Raw genomic sequence first — 18,502 nt, forward strand, 5'->3', positions numbered from 1 at the left:
AAGCAGGCCGATGTACGGCTGAAATCAGCCGTACCAGCCTGAAGTGAATAGCCGAACAGTGTTCGGCTCACTTCAGGTCGGTCATTCACTCGGCTGCCCACGGCAGCTTAGTGAATAGACCCCATAGTGCTGTGACCACCTAATCTGCTGTTGAGGGTCTGCTTTGGACCCCGAGGGACCTAGCAACAGCAGCAACTCAATGAATGGACCAACATTTATTGTACCATATGACGGGACTATTCTGTCACCGGTCATTAATTAACTGAAAGACCATGACGGAAGTAATCCCATCATCGGTCGGGAAGGGGTTAAGGGCCACTTCACACCTATGTTGAGGTAAAGTTTTACATCTGTTACTGCATTGCCATTTATTTTAAGTATCACACCCCATAACTCCCAACTGTCACACCCGTCTTTTGGAGCCAAATCTCTCTGTCCCCATTTTCTCCTCAGTTGTCTCTCTTTTTGGTCGGATGTACATTCATAAAATTGTACTACCAAAAATGTTATTATGCACTAAATCCTTCATCCGGTTTCTTAAATATCTTGTTCAAAATGCCAGTATAAAGGAAATGTAAGGGTGTAAAAAAACTATTTGGGGTTTATCCAATCATTTTTGACATATAGATTGTTAAAGTGGTTCACCCACCTATTCTTTACAGCCAAGGAAGGTGCCATTAGTCTCTATTTGGATTGCAGTTGCCATGGTGCTGCACATATGATCAGCTATGACACCAGCCATTTGAGTGCTTGGAAGTTTGGTTGAGAGCTGAAATAAGCACACTGGCAACCTTGACAGTTGGCATGCTTTGAAAATTACTGTTTTAAAGGTCCGTATAACTGGGGACATGGCAGGGGTGTGCCCATTCCCTAAATAAATTGTTGTAGAAGGTGGCACTCTTTTTCATTTCAGAAAGTTGGTAGATATGCACCTCAGTGCCCTTAAGGCAATGCACCTGCGTATGCTGTGGTGTGCTGCTTTGTGAAAAAAGGTGAAGGTGTGGTTATTTTGTCATTTTTGGTGCATCGGCTGCCCATCTAAATAAATGGACTGCCTTCACGCAACGTACATTAACACATGACATAACATAACATACGCATGACATCAGAACAGAAAGGCATGAAGGGGTCCTAATAAGGCATTAAAGTGAAACTCTAGCTTTATTTAGAAAAAATGTCCTCTACAGGTGAATTATATTATTACAGGTATATTATCAGACTGCCCTGCAGTCAGTACCTGTTCCTCTTCTACAGAAATGAGTGTAGGCCTTGTCAGCACTATCTTAACCAACTGCTATGTGAGGGGATTTGCCATCGCTATAAACATCTTGACAGCAAGGGGCACAGATGCAGGCACAGGACCAACTGTCACAATTTCTGGGTGTTAAAAGGCTGCCATATGACTCCTGTACTTGCTTTAGGTCTCGTTCACACCTAGGCCTATTGCATATGCGCCTCTGTCACGCCACTGTCACGCGGGTTTTTTTACCGAGATTCGTGGTAAAAAAGTCGCGCGTTTCCGAAGGCTACTTAGCTGTATCCCAATGGAAACGCGCAACAAAACGGCGTGGGCCGTTTTGTAGCGCGTTAGGGACGGGCGGAAATACGCCAAGGTGGGAACGAGACCATTGAATACAATGGGATTTATATTTTTGAGCGTTTTGTAGAGCGTTCGTCGAGCGTAGAACGCGCTACAAAACGTTCAGGTGTGAACGAGGGCTTAGTGTCAGTGCCCGCATCTGTGCCCTTCTGCGGTCCCCACCAGGGGAATGATTATTTTTACTAAGCGGGTGTTATGCCGCTGTTTCAAAACATTGAACCTCCCTCCGGAACAGGGGCTGACTGACAACTTTTAGCCCAGGGGGCAAGTGCAACCCAGAGGCCCATGGTGTGGCAACTTGGCCCCCCTCCCGCTCTGCCTCCTCCCCGCATTCTCCCCGCCCGTCTGCCACTTTTGCCATCCTTGTAACAGTAGTGTGAATGTATTTATCGGTTTAGGAAATGTAAAGGAGTACGTGACACACTTTAAGGAAATTTTGGATCATGTTGGACTGTCTTGTTGAACTTTTGAGATCTCTTTGAATTTAACATCACAGTTTTGACATCCAAGACACATAATAAGATTGGACAAGTTATGCTATAGAGTTATTTACAACTATCCACAGGTCCTTAATGAGGTTCTCATTGTATGCACTTGCACAATTATGGCATTTTTATTGTGAAAATGTTTGAAATCCTTTTTTTGTAATAAACATGCTGAACTTTTAAAATGTTGTGTGCAATCTTTGTTAGTACCAATACAAAGCCCCCTTTGCTTCAGGAGTAAGTTCCTAATAGAAAATTTATTTATGATATAAATTATCACATTTGAGTGGAAAAACCATCGGAAACATTATAATGGGCAAATAGGTACAAATTATGTAGTCAATCTTAATGATTTAGGAAGGAAAAATTACATTGAACTACATTCCAATAATCTAAGGCGATGCACTTGTTGTTTATACTTTATATTTTAATACATAATTTACTACACAGAACATATAATAGTTTGAGTTTATGTTGTTCTTAGAGATCTTATTATTGTGGTGTAAGAAAATATAGGTGCATAGTATTGAATATTTCGGATCAACATAATGGCCAGGAAACTAGCTTTTTAAAAATGAGTAGTTATAATTCCAACTTTCATACATTATCAGTAAAGAGGGATAATGATATGTTTGTTATAATTACTTCTAGCACCAGTATTATTTAACTGTATGAACAAGTAAATATGTTATTATAGGAGGTTATTTATATGTTTTTTTAAGCTCATTTGTGCTGTCTTTCTTTATCTGAAAGTTTTTTTTGTTACATTATTTTCTATTGTATCATTCTCTAGAGGTTAAAAATGAGTGCAGTCTAGATTAGTCAGCATGCTTCATGAGCACAGTAATGTGTTTCTGTGCTGCCCTAACTGTAGCTAGCTATTTAGAAGAGTTGGCATAGTTGCTTAGCCAGTGTAGTGAAGGCTTTATGGAACAAGGGCCCCTAGGGAGAGTAAGAGGAATGAAAGCAAAAAGAGGATTTTTTTGGCACACCAAAGTCATGTTGCATCGATGTCATAATAAATGGCATATCCAGGGCACAGGGACTACAAAATTATGACACTGAACATGCAGAATTAGTGCAATTAGAAATCAAATCAGACTACATTGTATTTACTTAATTTAAGGCTTTTAAATGTTATATTTATATTTAAACATAATATGTCACTATCATGATATTTAAACATGATATGTCTCAATCTTTTGAATGGAAGATCCAGAACAGTACTTAAAAATGTCCTCTGCAGAGCTGATTCACATGTTTTACTTGTGTCATGCCTTGTATGAAGCAGAAAACAATGCTAACATTAGTGTTACTATAAGCAAAGTTATGTACCGTAGTTTAATTAGCAATATTGTGTGATAGGATAATCAGTCGGATTATAGGGAGTGAGCTAAAAGAAATCAAAACCCTGCCAATAAAATATTGTAAAATGCAGTACTGTTTTCTTAAAGAGTTAGACCACCTAAACATGATATTTTAGTTATAGATAGAGCCTGGTGGGCTATGTCAGACCCTGAAATGGTATGTCTCAGATTCTCAGACAGTGAGAACTTGCTGCCATAATTCCTGATTCTGTCCCATTGCACCTAGTAGTTTTGGGTTTAGCCACCCACCCTTCTGTGCTCCACTACCTATTAAAGGAGTTAAGAAGTAGCCAAAAATTAAAGGGTTAAATAATGTGAACCTGACCTAAAATGTGCCTAAGTCCACAACAGAGTTGTGGTACCTGTGTCACTGTGTTAAATTGATCTCTGTGTCCCTGTCAAGTTTCTTACATCATTGACCAAGGATGTACATTGTGTCTTGACTTCATTTAAGTTCATGAATAAAATGTATGTAAACCCTAAAAGCTGTGGATCCCAAAATTCCAGTATTGTCCTGTGCAATCTACAGTGTTATCTCAACCATTGTTTTCAGCCCTGCTCATTTCACTTCTGCGGGCTACAGAACACTTCTCTCTTATGTTATGGAGATGGAATGGATGTTTGGACTCCAAAAAATCTGAGGTGAGGTCACTAGAGACACCCTTGATAGATGGAAACCTTGATGAACATTGAGCGAAACCATCCACATTTGTGTGAAAACAGAAGGTTGCTTGATCCCCAACTGAGCTTCTTGTTACCTTACAATATGAGTCATTGCACTAAAATTATCTTAAATTCTTTCTACTACACTGAAAGTGACATTAAACTCTATAGTTAAATCTTGAAAATGTATGCAAGTACCTTAACTATTAACAAAAATGCATTTTATTTGTGTATCACTCAGCTGTTGATCCTCAAACCATCTCTGAATTGGTGCTGACACTGTCCTTCATTCTGGAGGGTGGCTACTTTTGTTTCCCATGGTCCCTGAGTGTGTTGTAAAGTAGCCACCACTCCAAACTCGCTCCTGTGATGGACTACAACCTCAATACAAATTATTAAAGTAAATGTGAGATTGTAGGCCATTGTGGGAGTGAGCTTGGAGCCGTGGCTTCTTTACAACACACACAGGGACCATGGGGAATAAAAGTAGCCAGCTGAATTGATATATGTGTGAGGATCTACAACTGAGTGATACATAAATAAGATACAATTTTTTTACTGGAAAGGTTACTTGAATGCATTTTTTAAGATTTAACTCCTGAGTTTAGTGTCACTTTAAACAAATCACTCAAATTTTATACCTTTTCTTCACACTATCCTGATCTTTTTTGGAGAATCTTTGCATCGTTATGTTATACAGATGAGGACCACATTTCAGTTCTTCTGTTAGCTTAGGCACTTTTACCTGGTGATTGTGCCGATAGCGCACAAGTCCTAGGATGACAATGCTTACTCAACCTTCTGTATCAGGACAACAAAAATAGGAATACAGAACCCTACCCCTCTACTGTATTGCATAATATAGAGGGTTGTCCTGTAGGCCTCAAAGAAAGCTGTGTAATTGAACATAAATCAGCACTGCCATCGAGTTCATAAGTCAGTTCACAAGCTCTGGAAAGATCAACAGGTATTTTTTTTAACTTATCAAAAAGATATAACAAAACATGTTTAATGGTATTTTAACAGGCCAAAAGGGACCAAATAAGGGACTAAATTATTGTTAGGATTTACATACACTTTAAATGTAATGCACATGCTGTAGATGTACAGATATTTTTATGTCCATACATGGTTATGAGATGTTTGATTCACGTACATGATGCCCTTCTAACCCTACTGAAAGTAAGAGATCAGATGAGTTAGCCATCATTTGATGCATGAAATGCTTCACAGCTTCAGTACAATAATCCTAGCTACATCTGTAGTGCTTTATGAAATGCATGGAAAACACTGTACTGTATGAGAAAGGGATGAAAGCAGCTAGTAGTGGCCACAGTCCAGTGATTTAAAAGTAATTGCGCAATTCTCCACAGTCTGCAGTCTGCTATGATATATTTTGAAGTGAACATCCAGCTTGCTTATTCCCATTTTATGAGAAAAATTGCAGTGTAGTATAAAAGCCTATCGATGAAAGATATCCACAGTGTAAAAATTACTAGTGACAAATAAACTCCTCTCAGATGATTCTTTTTTTTATATCTTTGAACATGGCAGTGAACACTGTTTAAATGCTATGTATGGAATTAATAATGAAATGGAAGGGTGGTCATGATAATTTAGCCCACAATTTAACATAAGGGTAACATTAAAAGGAGTTGTAAAGTTCCTGCATATACTATCCTGTTATTGATAATACAATCAAAGCTTACTTGAAAAAAAATCCCTTTTATGTAGTCAATGCTGCCTTCTGTCTGCCCATCATATATTTCCCTGCTGTTTGGTGTGATGCAATCTTGATTTTTCTAGAATACATAGCCCATCATGCATTGCTTCCAGCAAGCACTGATAATGTTACAATGTGGGTGTTTCCTGTGTTCACTGTTGGAGAGGGGGAAAGAGTTCAGTTGTAGTTTGGACAGCAGGCTTTATGAGAGCTTTGACTCAAGGAAGTGCATATTCACAGGGCTAAGGGCCAGTTCACACCACTTGCAGTTGTAATGCAGTCCGTTTATTTGACTGCTGCAGTCAAAATACATCACAATGCCTTCCTATGGGCTTTCTTGTGCTTAATTCACACCCTTGCAGTGTGAATTAAGCACAAGAAAGACCATAGGAAAGCATCGTGATGTATTTCAACTGCAGCAGTCAAATAAACGGACTGCATCACAACTGCATATGGTGTGTACTGGCCCTAAGTGAAATTGTGTCATTGCATTGAGGAAGTAGATCCTATGGGCATCTTCAATAAGTAAGTTTACAAACTTCTAGATCTATATGGTTGTTAGGAGTGGGATAGAACTTATGGAAATTTAATATAAAAAATATTAATTTTTTGTTTTTGAACATAGATAACCTTTAACCCTAGAAGATATCTGGCTAGTTCTAGAGATGAGCAAACCAATCTGTTCAACTCAATATGTGCAAATCCAGATTGACCTAGATCACTTCAATTTACCCAAAGCAGATTTTTGGCAATGTGTACAAAATTAGTTGGCACTTTTTCAGTTCCTGATGAGGTTCATCAGGCTCTCAATGCTGCATGTCTCCCATCACACTATGCCTGTCCTCTTCCAAAGTCAACTCAAACGGAGCTGTGTTATCAAACATAACTCTTTTGTAAAAGCATTAAGAAAAATATGTGGTAAAAGGGCAAACGAAGAGTTGTTGTCCTATGTCACTGTTCGTCATATGCAGGTAAAAAGACCCCAAAAAACATAACCATAGTTTCAACGCAGAAATTCAATAAAGGGGAATTCAGTCTAAAACAGACAGTTTGAAAGTAACTCAATTTATTAATGAATCACCTCCTGTGAGGAGGCATTTTACAAAGATGGAGACTTACAGCATAGGTTGCTGATAGCAGAAGCACAGTGGATAGTGATGTCTTACTGTTACCTATTAAGACTTGCTAGCCACAGAAGACACACACTGCAGGGGACGCTGCCCTGAGCTTGCACACCTGCTATTCACACGGTGTTAGTGGTCTGTTAAGACCCTTCAAATGCATTGCAGGTTAATACTAAATATGGTTATATAACTGATGGTTATATAAGTCATAATTACACAATATATGTCTCAGCATCGTTGTCACACTCTTTATCTAAATATCTGTTTATATGGATCATTCCTGTCTTCTTGAGAGTGAATCTGCAGGCCATTTAAAATATCACCATCATCAAAAAACAAGAATAGCCGTAAATGTGGCATTTCAGTTTTACTTCCACACATAAAAAATGGGCCTGGGGTTTGATTGGGGGGAAGGTAGTAATAACAGCATCAAACATTACTGCATAAAGCAAGTACAACTGTTCTCAAAAAATTGCCTATAGGGTGATTTATCTTTGTCAAGTGCCTGCAATTGTTGAGCAAATAACTTATTCATGTTTTACCCACATTAAGATGATGCATGTGACATTAGGGCTAGGAATTAGGGTACCAAGTGAAAAGCTGCACTAGTAATGGTGGATCAAGGCTTTCCTCCAAGTCTTAGCAAATTATAATTGGAACCAAGAGAAGCTGTATGAAAGATCTCAATGTAATGAAAGAGGAATTAGATTTAGAACAGGAAAGAAAGAATTGAAAGTCAAACAGTCATCCTTAATGCTGGTGATGGTTGTGAGGATGAATACTTAGGGCACCAAAGTGTATATTTTTTTCTAGTAATACTACTTTTGATGCATCTGACTATGGGTTAGTTGATGTCTATGATTATGTCTTACTAGATAGAATGTGGGATGACAATAAGATGACTGCAGAGACGAATTATCAAAGATAAACATACAAAACATATAACCAAAAAAGCCTAAATTAGGAGACAGTAATACACACACAAAATATTGATTATTGACTAAATAATTGTCTGGACTGCTTTTTAGTCCCTAAAGTACTATGGATTACTGGATGTGCAAACTGGGTCATGACCTACTTTATTTTAGGGACTTGCTTGTGTGGCCTCATGTCAACATTCAATTTTAAAATTGTTAAGGGGTGGAGGGTTGGGGTCTGTAAGAAGAACCACATAGTGATCTGTATCCTGAAGTTGTTATAAAGCCTCCAATTTATTTAAGACACGTTGAAGACAATCACACACCCAACCTTGTCAGAATCTCTATTTAAAAAAAAACTTTGATCTGGCTTTTAGTTCTCTCTGCATTTTTGAGCCAAAACCTGTTGAGTTTTTAACTTAATTTTATTGTGCTCCATTGGGTGCAGGTGAGAGTAACTATATTTTGTGGAGTGGTCAGTTGAGTGATTAGAAGTATTAATAGCCAATTCCAGTCCTTGGACCCATCCAGTACCTTCCTGATGTTGGACAGTATATGAGGATACCAAATTATATGCTTAATGCATCATTCTGGTAATTTCTAGAGAGGGAGGACTGCATTTTTAATAAATAAAAAGAAAATGAAATACTTACCCACCAGAATTAAATTCTGGTGATTAGAGCCATCAGGTATTACTTGTACATCTTACTGATCCAGGTTCAGTTTAAAACATAGCAAGTCAGTTTGCTCACCTCTAGTTTGAAATGTACTCTTTTGACGTTAAAGAAGGACTCCAGGGAAAACATGTATTAACTCTTGCAGTGGGGCTACCCCAGCACTGCACACTTTAACTGCTTGCTTTTGGTAGGTGTGAAAAAAACCATACACCTTACGACCATCGCAAGACTTTTGTCTTGCGATGGTCGTAAGCTTATTAAAAACTTGTACGATCTGCACATCTTGGACAGTCAGATCGTACTTGCGATCTGACTGTCCAATGCTGAACGGGCAGTGTGCAATACCGCAATGCCGCACACCGGCCTTTCCGCAGTTGTCGAACCAGCAGGCGTACATTCTCGGCGGGTTTTCTAGCCTGCTGGTTCGACAAAAGACGTGCGCCCGTACAGTAAAAATGGTCGCATGCCTTCCATACACCTTGCGATTATCTTACGATCGCGGGATTTCCCGCGATTATCGTACGATAAACGCAAGGTGTATGTGCACCTTTAAGGACTGGAGAAGCAGAGAGTTGGCTTAGCAGTTCGGGTAAGTATACTTTTGTTTAGCACCTAGAAAGAAACGAGTGGTCAACCCTTGGAGTGCGGGGGTAGCCCCTCTGTAAGGGTTCATACATTTTTGTTCTTAATCCATAAAATAACCTAATAATAGAAATGATTGCCACCCGGAGTTATCTTTAATATTATGTGAAATTTATCACACATCAGAGACAATCATTTTTTTTTTGAGACCAAACCATTACTTTAGCCCCTTCGTGATGGGAGACCTACACCGTACGTCCCATCACAAAGTGCCTATATGACTGGCCACGTACACTGTACGTGACAAGTTATTTAAGGCTCTGTAATGCCGGTAACCGCTGATTCTCAGTGGTTACCAGTCATTAATGAATGCCTCAGTATTGAGGCATTCATTAATGAAATACATAAGCTTTTGTAAAAGTTTATTTCTTTCATTAATGAAAGAATTAAGCTGGTACATGCAAATACGGGAGCGCTAAATAGCAATCCCGTATTTGACAGCTGAAAATAGCAGAGAGGTAGCAGAGTGACTCACCTCTCTGCTATTTGTTTTGACAGCTTGATAGCCCGATGTTTATGATACATTTCAGGCAAAGAGATACAATGTGTGGCGGAGGATGTGGGGTGACACAGAACACACACAACAAGCAGGAGTAGTTTTACGCACCCTCTGACGAAGGGCTCTTTATTAAGAGGTTAACACACACAGGGCTTGGTCCGGCACAGCGAGGATAAATGCACAGGTTCTCAGGGCAGCAATCCACACAGAAAGGGTTAAGTCCACAGGGCTCTGAGCAGCAATCCAGCACAGAAAGGGTTAAGTCCACAGGGGCTCTGAGCAGCAATCCAGCAAATAAAGGGTTAAGTCCACAGGGGCTCCGAGCAGCAATCCAGCACAGAAAGGGTTAAGTCCACAGGGGCTCAGAGCAGCAATCCAGCACAGAAAGGGTTAAGTCCACAGGGGCTCTGAACAGCAATCCAGCACAGAAAGAGTTAAGTCCACAGGGGCTCTGAGCAGCAATCCAGCACATTACTCGCAATCAGCAACTTGACCTGGGCAGCTTGGCTCACTCCTCTCACTCTCCCAGGTGGTGGTCTCTTTAAGCACACAGCTGGAGCCCTGCCTTAGCTCAGGCTCTGCTGTCAGTCAGCAAGAAGATCTGCCTGCCAAGCCCGCCCATAGCTCTTAAAAGGCTGTGAGAGGTGCAGGCACGAAAGGGGAGGGACAGGGGAGGGACAGGGGCAGGCACAGGAGGTTGTAGTAAATCAACCCCAATGTATCTCTTTGCCTGAAATGTATCACTTCAAACTGTCTAGTCACGATCAAAGACCTTTAGTGAGATCGGAATCTGACATGCTGTCAGGATCAGTCTCTAAGGTTATTATTAGCTGTTCCTAAGTTTGGAGCAGCCTAATATTAGCTGAAAAATTAAAAAAGTTAATTTATCAAGCAGTCATAGGGGTCTATTCACGAAGCAGCCGAAGGATCTAGCCGTAGCTTCGGCCGATCCTTCGGCTAGCTTCGGCCCCAGGATCCCTTCGGTTCAGTAAAACCGATGGGCTGCTGTACAGGCTATTCACTATAGACCGAACTTGGCCGAGCGGCTCAGTCGAGCCGAACGCATATGCCTCGACTCGGCTGTGCCGTGCTGAAAGCTGAAGCCTGCTTCTAACAGCTGGGCAGAGCCAGCCATGATCTTATTAATCAGCCGATCTACGGCTGATTAATAGACTGAACAGCAGCGTGTAGCCTGCCGGATGTTTGGCTTAGCCGATCTAGATGCTGGATCAGCTGAGTCGAACTCCTTCTGCACTTTGGGTCGGCCAAACATGCTGTGCATGTTCGGCCGACCCGAAGCCACGCGAAGCCACCCGATGTACGGCTGATTTCAGCAGATGTACAGCTGAAATCAGCCGTACCAGCCTGAAGTGAATAGCCGAACAGCGTTGGATGGGTAATAAAGCTTCAGTGGAGACACCTTTTTTCCCATGATAACTCTTACAGGAGTGAATTTCCCTTACTAGGGGTAGATTTCTTCTCACTTCCTGTTATCTTGAGGACAGGAAGTGAGATTAAATCTTTCTAATGAGGATACAGACAGCAGTAAAAACGCACAGTGACCCGGAGGAAGAGGCAAGCACCCCTCGTCTGCACATCTAACAAGAGCCAACTTCCTGTAATGTACGTACAGTACTACCAACCAGACCCAAAAAGGCGGGCACTACCCGTCGGCACTCCCACGGTAGCATTACAACTACTGGAATGCTGCACGGTACACTTTGGCTGCAGCATGGAACCCCCTGCTGTACGGTAATAGCCTCTGTTTCTAAGTAGGAGTCATATGTAAGTCGGATGTTTGTAACTCGGGGACTGCCTGTATACACTTTGCAAACTAAACAGTATTTATTCCTTCAGTAAATAGACTATCCTCTGTAGCAATACTCATCCTATTGGTTTAATTGATCAAGATACCTGCTGGAAAAGGTACCCTAGAGCCTTGGTTCTCAACTGGTGGGTCGTGACCCAAAAGTGGGTCGCGACCCTGTGTTTAGTGGGTCGCCGCATGCCTTACACTTTTCTAGGTGAGCGGCTCCTCAGCCCCCCCCCCCCCCCCCCTAGCGCAGCAGTGTCGTGGCACTTCTACAGGCACACATGTGAGCTGCACAAGCAATGTACATATAGGTGGAGCTCCAGCACAGCACAGCAGCCCACGCTGCCATGCATTCCATTGCAGTGCGACTTGGGTCGCAACTTAATGACCGAGGACAAATGTGGGTCCTGAGGTTACACAGGTTGAGAACCACTGCCCTAGAGTATATCTTGCTTTATTGCAACCAGGTTCATATTTACACCAAAGGTATGAATCTGTTTGGTTACTAACACTGAATGTAGTTAGCTCTTGGTTAAAGGGTATCTGTCATGAGACCATCATCTCTCCCCAAGGCTGCATAGTTATTCCGGGTAATGAAGCTGAACTTATTCAAGACACAACATTGGCCAAGAACTAGCATTCAGCTCAGGCAGTTGTAGTAAGATAATGGTTTCTCTTTGAAGATTTTTATACAGGTTTAGTATTTAAATTTGTGACATGTTCTCTTCAAGACCCTTTGATTAGTATGACTCAAGGTATATAATTAGCATAACAGAAAGCAATTACATTATCCACTGTTGCTTTCCTAGTTATGAAAACCTGTTTACTTGCGCGTCTACAAAATATTTTGTTGATTAACCAGTTGACATCCGCGGTGTTAAACCCCCTTCCCATCCAGGCCATTTTTCAGTATTCAGCGCTGCGGTACTTTAACTGACATTTATTCCGTCATGCAGCGCTGTACTGAAATGAATTTTATACCCTTTTTTGGGGACAGATAGAGCTTTCTTTTGGTGGTATTTATTCACCACTGGGGGTTTTATTTTTTTACTATATTAAGGAAAAATTACCGAAATTTAAAAAAAAAAACAGTTTCCCCTATATTAAATGATAAAACATTTATTATTACCCAATTTTTTGGTAAAATATAAAAGATGGGGTCACGTCGGGTAAAAAGACACTAAACATGTCAAGCCTTAAAATTGCGTGCGCGCGCGAAACCTCAAAAAACGATAATACCCAAAATTGGCCATAGGCGACGCTTTAAAAGCTGTTACCGCTCATCAGTTTAGTGTTATCAGTGATTGATGGCCCTAAAATGATTGCTCTCACTGCGACGTTCGCGGTGATTAATAACATGTGTAGCGCGATTGTAATTTTTGCGCGCTGGGGCACCGGACGCGTATTTTCGTTTATAGGCGCATAAACGTGGGGGTGGGGGGATTAAACATTTTGGGGGTTTTTTTTCCCCTTTTTTTATATGTGGCTTTTATACATTGAATTACCTTGAATAAAATTCATAGCCCATTTTTATAGGCTAACACGCCTGCTCTTTTCTGTCTATTACATTATTGATTTGGATATTGACCTTAGAATAGTGTGTACTGTGCAGTTATTTTAATGCTTATGTATCAGAATTGGTACAGTGTTTCAACTAATATAACTCATGAGATTGAGAATACATGAGATTGTGCTCCACATGCTGTAATCTAGATTAGTTAAACAGGGTAATATATATACATTGCATCCTTCTAAAAAAGATCAAGAAGAAGAGTTGTTTATAATTATATAAAATATCTGCATATATTTATAAATATAGATATAAAAGATGATCAAAACCAGTACAGTTTTCTTTTAATGTTCCAAAGCTTCCACCTTAGTCCTACCCTTTTCTTCATATAAAAGGGTTACATATTGAACAACAAGCAGCTCTGTGAATTAATTGTCATTCCTGCCTACAGAAAGCAGAAATACCAGGTTATAAATATACCAGCTATATAGACTGTGGACATGGTCTTAATTATATAGGTGAATGCAGGAGTGAAGTATTAATCTACCCAACAATCTTCTCGACTGAGCTGCTCGGCCAAGTTCGGGAGCTGTACGGGCTATAGTGAATAGGCCATACAGCAGCCCTTCGGTCCTGGGGTCGAAGCTAGCCGAAGGATCGGCCGAACCTGCGACTAGATCCTTCGGCTGCTTCGTGAATCGACCCCATAGTTTGTGTTGAACATTGGGTGTTGAGCAGATTTAGAAAAATATGCAAAATAAAGTAATATACAAATTAGGAGGATGTGCTTGAAATACAAATAGAAAATGATAATGAACGCTTAGCTTTTCAGAGCTTCTTATCTATAGGCTCTGAGTAATTATGAAAATCTGTCAGGTCTTTCAAAATGATGACAGTTCCTTATAGCTGACACATTCCCTATAAGTGCATCCCTACTTAAGCACAGGTGGTTCAATCAACTGCACATTCATCTTCACTGTCATATATGCTCAATCAGGGATATCCTTAACACCTGGCATATTAGTGGATTCGGAGTGTTGGGCTTGACTGCTTGTGATTAAGCTCCAAAAGAAAGTAATTGGCATGAACACTGAGCCAGCTGAATGTAAAAAATAATAAGTAAATATGCTTATATAGGAGTTGGGGCATGCTATATCCTTATCTCTCTATTTGACTCAGTTCAGCAAGCTCATTTCAAAGCAAGCTGGCGAGTGATCTTTCCGATGGTAAATCATTACAATAATAGGAGATTAAAATTTTGTGTCACAAATCCTCCTAGATGACACAATTAAAGTCATAACCACACAAATAATTCCTGTAAGTTAGAATCAATTCATCATACAGTGCAAGCTCCTTCTGGTGTGCTATCAGCTTTATGTCGATGCCAAACTGAACAACTGGCTCTCCTTGTGTGATTAACTTCATCTGTGTTTTGTCTGCTCGGTGCCTCCTGGCTGATTTGAGAGTACATTTCACACTCTCAAAACATAACATTTGGGAAGATGCTTCCCAAACAGAAGCCAATCAAATCACCATTAAAGTCATGTAGTCAGATTGGGGATTCTCTCTGCCAACCTACATTTTATATCCAAATTATAGTATATTAGTTCTGTCAGTTAGATGAATTTACCTGAAATGCATGTAATCAAAACACACAATTCAGAGATGAAAGGTAAATCTGGGGAATTACACTGCTTAATTTGCACACAGGGGGTTTTAACATGTCATTACCATAATGGTTAGATGAATAGATGAATAATAATGTATAAAATACATTGAATAAATGTGATCAGGGAAATTAAGATTCAACCAACAGACGATTATAGAAGTTTTAGGAGATGCTGAATAGTGCCTACAGTTAATTAATTTCTACACATTTTTTTTAGGGCTGCGGAAATTAACGATTAATCCCTCGATTAATCGTTAATTTTTTTGATCGATCAAAATTATTTTGATCGATCAAAGTTCTTTGGCTCTGTACTCACCTCTCCGCCGGCTTCCGGGCTTCCGGGTCTGCAGATAGCAAAGAAGCTATTGCTTCCTGTGCTATCTGCCATAATTTCAGGGGGGTGCTCTCTCCCAGCCCCCCCTAACCCTCCCTTCGCGGATGCGGGGGAGAGGGCACCTTCCTGAAATGAGAGGGACACCTCCCTGCAATTGCTTATTTCAGGTTGGGATCCCTGGCATTGGCCTATACACACAAAGCACAGCAATGAAGTAATAAAATAAACTAGGATCACACTAATCCAGCGCGTTATTATTCTGAGTTGCCCCACTCAAGCGGCACGTGAGAGGGGCACGTGAGATTAATAACGTGCTGGATTAGTGCGATCCTAGTTCATTTTATTACTTTATTGCTGTGCTGTATGTGTATAGGCCAATGTAGTTGGATGTGTATGTGCGTTATAATTAATAGAGATTAATAGATGAAAAAAAAATTTGATTAATCGAACAGGAAATTTTTAATCATTAACAGCCCTAATTTTTTTGGGATAAAACCAACCGGCTGAATAAATAAGGGTAGATTAGTTGGGTTGTTCTTACATATTACCTGCAAAAAGTGTAATGACTGGCATATCTGTATAAAAGATGTATTCTAATTTGAGAGATAGGACATTTTGCACAAGATTTGTGCAGAATAAAAGTCATACCTAAAATTCGGGCCAAGAGCAGAAGGATGGCTCAGACTGCAACCCTCTGATCAATCCTTATATCTGTATTCCAGGCCATTTTCTGCACCCAGAATTATTCATTAGCCATCAGTCATTATCAAATAATATCACCTTACTGTAAAAAATAGAAACATAGATTCAGTTTAGATTCAGGACTTAAGCCTTTTTTTCTGCAGTTACATTATGCAGCTGCAGACCTACCCCCAAGAACCAGGGTAAAGCCATCCATCAGGGGAATTCAAAAAGTGTTGTTAAAGGAGAACTATAGGGTAACTTTTTTCCATGACCCAAAACTCAGCATATAGTGGGCTGAGCACCGCAGCCGGGACATATCCCAACAATACTGTTGAGATCCACCCAGCTGGTTGATTGACAGCTGGCTCTGCCTCTCTAGAATCAGAGCCAGCTATGCCTGTTACCTCCCCCATCTGTTCCTCCAGTCAGTGCTGGAGGATCGAAGAGGATCGGGGGAATCCCTGCAGGGAGCGGTGACTGACAGTCACCACTCTTTGCAGGGAGATGGTAGGAAAGTGAGCGGATCAGCGGTATGCTTTCGCTCACTTCCTGATCAATAGAGCCGACGTGTGACAGTTTCAATGTCTCGCGTCGGCTCTAACTAAGGGGATGAGTGTAATGCCACATAAACACACATAAAGACACATAAACAAGTGTGTCGTTATTTGCTCCAAATTCATGTATAAGGTTGCAAAGCATTCATGAATTGGATGCAAACCTATGAAACTGGTGCTGGCTTGTGAGACAAACTTTGAGACCGATATATGCACACTGATAAAGAACATAGATGTGACTTATCTCTGTCCAAAGTGATTTCATTTGGCTCCTCAGTTTCCACCCCAAGGTATGTTGCACCTGAGGTATGTCTCGCACACTGCGACATACATAACAATGTGAACATGCAACAGACTAGTTATGCTAAAAAGTAATTGTTCTTACGTTGCATCACTTTTCTTATTACTAAACTGTCAGAGTTTATTTATTGAATATGTCACTATTTGGAGCAAATAAGAACTACTTGAATTTGGTGCAGGAGCTGGGAGAGGTCTGAAAAATGATGCAGCATGTTTTAGAATTTGGCGCAGACATTTCCTAGGCTGCATTAGCGCCAGAATTCTAGCATGTACATTATTTTGAATTCCCCTGCATGTCTTTAACCTGTGTCTTTTTGCTTTTGTTCAAAATTCTCCTATGCAGCTACAGATCTATACCCTAGACCCAAGTTACAGCCATCCATGTCTTTAATATCACCTGACTGTAAAAACAAATTTTAAAAAAGGGGTTAATTTACTAACGGCAAATAGACTGTTCACTTTACAAGGGAGTTTTCTTATTGCAAGATAATTGTCCCTAACCTTAGTGAATGTGGTGAAAATTCACTTTACAAAGAATACCCAATTGCATGCAAGGGAAAGAAAAAAAAAACTATATTTTTGCTTGCACGTAATTGGATGATAGAAGTCAACACAGCTTTACCTCATTCACTAAGCCAAGGAAAATTCCCAAAGTGAACAGTTTAAATCCCTTTAGCAAACCAACCCCCACAGATTTCATTTTCGATTCAGACTGACCACAACAAGTTGGACACAATAGACTTGTGTCTTTTTTTCTTTGCCCATAATTCGGCAGTTACACAATGCAGCCGCAGATCTACACTGGGACCCAGGGTGAAGCCATCCACGTCTTTAACAGATTTCACCTAATCTGCTCTGACAACCATCCTGTGTATCGGCACCTTTGATAGCATCAACACCATTACAATATTTTACATACATACATAATCAAATGTAACTTTAGGGAAGAAAAAAAAATGTGCATTAATGCAAAGTAAAAATTGAATGCTAAATCTCTGATTTATTAAAACAACAACTTGTCAGTGTCAAAAGCTTTCCCAAAAGCCCACATACATTTGATTATTGATGTGACTGTGGGACACTGAATCAGTTTATGTGCTGAGCTGAAGGAGTACATCACACAAAATAGTGTTTTTGTCTATGGTACTTTTGGCAATTTAAACAAGACATCATATAGTTAAAGGCAATGTTGCATATTCTTTAAAGCGGGTACATTGTAGCTACCAGCATGAACTCTACAAACACTTTACCACTTCTTTACTTTTAATTCCAAAAAGATTCAAGGCTATAATCATGCCCATCAACGCATAGTCTGCCAGATGCGATAACAGAATTTTCCATTTTGTTGCTTTCTCTGTGGCAGCTCATTGTTATATTTAGTATGACATTTCTTCCGCAGCTTAGCACTTTTAGTTCTTTTTGTTCTTAATAATTTAAGGTTGAGCGCACACATTATTAGGAAGCTTAAAACATTCTGCACCATGCTGCCAATTATTCATTCCTTGAATGACATTTTTTTCCACTGCTCTCCCTTTTTTGGATGCAAATTGAAAAGGATTATTATTCAAAGACATTTAAAAAATTATATTAACATTGTATTGTTTGCATTAGATCATATTGTATTACCTAATTGCAAATGCAACTTTTGCTCTATAACTATGTTTAAGTGCATGATCATAGCTCTAAATTAAAACTGCATGTAGCATTAATTTAAAGAGATATGACTGTCAAAAAAGATAAATGGTTTTCAAGCAGTTATATTGCCCATTGCCAATGTGGGGTATGTTTTATTTTTGAAGGCAAACAGTCCATGATTCCATACATTTCCCCTGTGAAATATAACTATTTAAAGGAAACCTATAGCTATTTAAAGGAAATATAGAGGCCGTCATTGCTGACTGCCTACTAAAAATACTAGTTTACCAGTTCCTTCAGTACTTT

The 18,502-nt window shown here is 40.0% G+C and overlaps 1 protein-coding gene across 1 annotated transcript in view; it reads left to right on the plus strand.

Annotated features, from left to right (window-relative positions):
• The window catches only part of EPHA5 (EPH receptor A5), a 270,172-nt gene that overhangs the window by 39,569 nt on the left and 212,101 nt on the right, over window positions 1-18,502 (plus strand). The gene's annotated exons all lie outside the window — the stretch shown is intronic.

The sequence above is a fragment of the Nanorana parkeri genome, unplaced genomic scaffold, assembly GCF_000935625.1.
Source record: "Nanorana parkeri isolate BGI_ZX_2015 unplaced genomic scaffold, ASM93562v1 scaffold421, whole genome shotgun sequence".
Lineage (NCBI taxonomy): Eukaryota > Metazoa > Chordata > Amphibia > Anura > Dicroglossidae > Nanorana > Nanorana parkeri.